Raw genomic sequence first — 5,405 nt, 5'->3', positions numbered from 1 at the left:
CATCTGTATGTAGGCATGTGTGTGTGTTGCCTCTTTTCTGTGGCCAAGTTACAGGCACCTTCAGCCCTGGGGGCGTGGCCTGGCTTGAGGACTGGCCACACCCGAAGTCCTTGCCACACACCTGCTCCTCATCTGGGCTCGTCGGGGGAGCTATTTAGAAGAGCGATGGAGCTTCCACCGATGCTGGCTTATTGCGTTTGACTTCACGTCAGTCTTATAGCATAGTCAGAAAGTCTGTGAGTGTATGCTTGCCGGGATAAGGTGTGTTAAAGGCTGCCTCTATTGTTTTTCCTCATGAGGAATGTGGGACGAGACGGTGAGCACGGGGAGTGCAGACACACTGGAGCAGAGGAGACACTGGAGCAGAGAGCACTACACTGGGACTTTTGGGAAGAAGACACGACACGGGAGTCTGGGACACTAGGGGATTTATTGTTGCTTGCTTTCACCACCTTGTAAATAAACGCACTGCTTATACACAGAGCACCGTGCCTGGATCCTCCTTTCCCCACCTCCCCATGGTCTGCCAGCCAGACCGTGACAGACAGGTCGCCATTCTCTCGCAGAGGTGCACTCACATTCACACGCATTGGCAATTTAGAATCATCAATTAAAGTTGCATGCCTTTGGACTGTATAAGGAAGCCAGAATCCCAGGAAGAACCCACGCAAACACAGTGAAAACATGCAAACTCCACACAGAAAGGTTATTGGCAAATTTCACTTCACACCAGCCTTGGCATTGCTATGGGGGTTGCAGTTATCCTGTTATTGTACAATCTGCTCTTGAAATATCTATGTCTTTGAACAACTAGTATAGAATGTACAGAAATTAATGTACAGAGATTAACCAAACACAAATCCAAAAAATAGCTTTATAAAAATAACATCAGGATTAGCTTTGTTTTTAAACGCTGTGTCACCTGGCACTACAGGCTGAGGTCTCCTCTTATGCAGGTTAGGTTAGGGTCTTGATAGTTTCATAATTTTAGAGCAGGTACTTCCAAAAATAATATCAAACTTATGAACAGAGCTTACAGCAAAAAATGGGCTTGCATGGATTACCACAGTGGCCAGCTTCAGTAGAGAATAAGACCCGAGCCCCAAAGCCATCTCTCCATCACTCCCCCCTCCCATCTCTGCTGAACCAGTGCTGTCTGTCTCCCTGAGCTGTCAATAGAGCTGATGGCCCTTTTAGACACTTATCAATATTTAACCAGCCTCCCCCATTGACTCAGCAATTACTGCCTAATTGATCCGGGATTGATTATCATTTGCACCATAACAGCAGTGCTAGTCAGAGGCAAGAGATGATAAAAATCCTTAGTGTAAAATTAATTAACCTTTTTATGCAACCAGTGTGTGTGTGTGTGTGTGTGTGTCTGTGTGTGCATGCGTGTGTGTAAAGAATGAAAAGGGACTGTACTATATGAAGGTGGGTGCAAACTTCCATAGCTTATCTCAGCTGCTTCCAGTGAGACATCCTCTTGTTGACAACAATGAAAAGATGGCTGCAGATATGTTTTCTCCCTCAGGCTTTCTTCACAACACTGAAACAGAAATCCAAATTTAATGACAAAATCTTGTTAGCTTATTAAAAGAGAAATCCTGCTGTCACTGTGTAATAGAACGTCATAAGGCTTGAGCATTGTACAACAAAAGAAGTTCAGAGATATTTAACCAGAAACTACTAATTTCTTTGGTAACTTAAAGCTTCTTTTCCTATACAGATTCAACTGAAAAGGTTAAGATGTTGTGGTGTTTTTGGTCGACTAGTACAAGCCCAAACAGTATTGTTTTTAGTGCTTATGCTGTTGGCAAAGTGATGTACTTAATCACAGTGAGAAAAGTATAAATAGGGTTGGCAGATATTGTTTATTTGCTAAAACAAAAAGAGGGGTGGGGGGGGCTTCCACTATAAATCCACTTTTGTGGCTATAAATGAGATATTGTTATTGTGAAATTAAAATGACAGGATAGGATGCTTGGATCAGATATTTTCTTATGGTACTCTAGGTGTATAAAGGTTTTAAGACAGATCACTTTAGCCTGCTGCTAGGTGACTGCCAAGGAACCTTATTGGGTCTTACATATTTCATGCATAACCTCAGTTTTGTAGATAGCAATTTGATGTTTTTGTTTCAAACTAAAAAACAGTAATGCAACACTGTGCGTTGCTAAAAACTGGTCATTTCAGCCTATTACTAGGTTGTTGCTAGGCAATGTGACAACTATATGTGACAATTATATCTGCTATAGATAAGAACCTTTAACGCCTAAGATTAACTCCTGGTGGTGTATGAGTTGGAAGTTGTAAATTGTATTATAGTAAGATGAGACAGGAACATTAATTTCTTTTTCAGCACTTTAAATAATGACAACCTGTTAGGTAACCATTTTTGTCTTTTAAATACATGCTACTCAAGGAATGTAGAAAAAAAATCAATCCAACTCATATAGAACCTAACATGTTACATTAATGCAAGCTGTTAAATTAGCATATCTGTAATTTACAGTTCTCAGGTCATACCTACTCTTAAAGGTTGACAGAGCTCTTTGCTTTATCCTTAACTTGTCTTTTCAATGTAAACTGCCACTGCATACAATGAGCAACAACCCAAATGAAGCCTCTGATCACGTTTGCCCTAGCTAACCAGTGTCAACTATTAGCTTGAAAAAGACAGTCAACTGTTACACAAATGAAGAAACTTGACAAGCGAGGCAACTAACAATAAATCACCCTTCAATTACACTGCAGTTGTTCCAAGCTTAACTTGTAATCCTCTGACTACAATACTATATACAAAAAAAAGCAACTGTATCACCCAATGAGCTAATTAGCCGTTAATAAGCACCAAATTAAAACGGAAGTGGCCATTGCTTATGTCAGGGCAGCACTTACACAACCAGGGAAAAATTGCTCATTTATTACTTACACATTTATAGAGCATAACATCTTGTTCACTTACTTTCACTGAGCAGGAAACATAAAGTAAAGTTCTCCTCAAACTTTACTGGCAGCTGGGCTCAGGATGAGGAGATGACTTGTTGAAGCTTTGCCTTCAGTAGACATTTTAACCTATCACAGCAAGAAAAGCACAGGAGGAAATAATCAAATTAATTATACCTCAAGTACAATTGGATGTGCAATAGCATGTGTAGCTAAATGCATTTGGTGTATTCTGCAAAAAAGGTGGGGGAAAGTATTTCATTTATTCAATTAATTTGGGGCACAGTTTTATTAAATTATCCCTTTTCAATCCTGATGAGCCATTGTTTTCATACCATATTCGTGAGTCTCCCGTGGGCATTGCACAACCATCACTCATGGGTGAACTCCCTCACGGTGCCTCCTAACCTAACCACGTGTAAAGGTGTCTGTGGAATGCCATCTTGTTATCTGGTGAAACCTCTATTTGTGGTCTCAGTTTTGAGGGCAGTAGTAAAATGCTACTGTCTTATGCTGTCCTCAATTCCCCGATGCTCCAGTATATCTTAATTCACAGACTTTTCAATAGACTTCTTTTATTACACTGCTGTCCTAAGGCCAATTTGGGATTTTGCAGAATAGAGACTTGTTTAAGGTTTTCCCCACCTTGTGCCCCATTACAGCTGGGATCCAGCTCCTGTGACTCCAAATTGGCTAAATGCAAGGAAACGGATGTATGAATGGTTTATCTCCAACATAAGTGTCAATCCTAAATTAGCAATAGAGAAAATCACTTAAAAATTGTTTCACAAAAAGAACACTATTACCACTCATGAACTGGGCTGTTTTACAGAATAAGACATTGCTTTACTAGTAAGTGTCCAAAAACTAACAAGAGGCAGCAGAATGTCTTCAGTGCAAGCCCAGATGAAGTACAGGTATATATTTATCCACAGGACTCCACAAGGTTAGGAACAAAGTGAGTGCTATGTGTTGCCCCTCGTTGAACATGACAGCTTAGTAGAAGAGGGTGGTTGTGAGGACCAATACAGGTCATTAGCCTGCTGAAATACCTCTGGCTTAATTTATTTCTGAAGTGATTATGACTGCATGATAGGCTAATTACGAACTCTGCTTAACATTTTACAGAGACTGTTTGTAAAGCATTAGCTTCAACTGATTAAGTGGAATCCTTGATGAGCGCTCGCCTGTGTGTTTGACAGGAGAATTTGCACTACAGCTGCATGGAAATTCTGCATTTAGGAATTTCCTTGAAAGACGAACAGTCAAATGCGCATGATTCTGTTTACATGAAATTATTCTGCTGCATGAGGCAAATACAAACAGTTCTTCTTCACAAAATAATCAGCCATTTTGTCAAAAAACTGGAATCTGCTGTCAAAAAATGAAAGGATTTTCTTGATGTTATTTTGCTCTTTGTATCATACTTTGTCTTCAACCTTTTCTACTTAACCTATCTGCTTACACTGATTTGATTTTGTCCATTTTACCATCTCCCTCATCCTCCATCGCCGTCTTTTCCTTCCATCTTCCTACTGTCCACTTATCCGATTCTTAAAAGTCATCCCAGGTTAGGCGGAATGTCACATCACTCAAGTGTGGCCTCTGGGGCAGCTCTTGTTATTTTAAGGGGTCATGTACATTTATCCAAGCAATGAATAAAGAAGCACTCAGAGGCCCGAAGAGCCATGAATGAAAGGATGGAAAACATTTACCTTGGAGGAGCATACTTGGAGCCTTTCCAAAGGTCACAGGTCAAAGATCATTTGCCACGTGTCACTGGCTAACTTTAGGCCCGGCTTAGTAGCCCATGAACTCCTGGTCGTTGAGAGGAAATATGGCAGTATACTGCAAATTTCACTGTCCATGTATAAATGTTACCACCACAAAGAACCTCTGAAACATAAGTGAGCAGCACACTGAAAGTCACATTAATGAGGTTCCTTTAGGGTCAACAGCTCCTTAAGGTGGTCTGACACCTATTCAATTAATAACCATGACTTATAAATGCAGGGTGTTTGAGTCCTTGTGTTTGTTATATATTTTGATTTTTAAAAGTTAAAGTATGTAAACATGTTAATTAACTCAAGAGATATTCTTATGTGCACACAGGGGGGAAAAGTCTATTTTAGGCTTTTTTTCTATTAGCCGCTGCCTGGAATGCTTGCAGTGGGTGCAGTGCTCATTAAGCAGTGATATAAAGCACAATCTCATAATGACTAAAGATCTGTTGTCTGGTAAGCACTAACAAAACGATTGATTCGTAAGCAGAGGAAGAGAGGAGGCCAGGAGGAAAGGGAGAAATTATAATGAGAGTGTGAGAGAGGGAGGGAGAAAGAGGCATTTAGTTGGCAGACAGTTTCCTGATTCAGCCAGGCTGGAGAGCAGGGGTAGCTGTCTTCTTCCATGTACCTCATCTATCACTGCCTACTTCTAGGAGACTCACCCATTTCCAC

This window comes from Pundamilia nyererei, unplaced genomic scaffold (assembly GCF_000239375.1).
Source record: "Pundamilia nyererei isolate P.nyererei 1_Seehausen unplaced genomic scaffold, PunNye1.0 scaffold00150, whole genome shotgun sequence".
Taxonomy (NCBI): Eukaryota; Metazoa; Chordata; class Actinopteri; order Cichliformes; family Cichlidae; genus Pundamilia; species Pundamilia nyererei.
The sequence above is the reverse complement of the archived record's forward strand: the minus strand, read 5'-3'. Positions refer to the sequence as shown.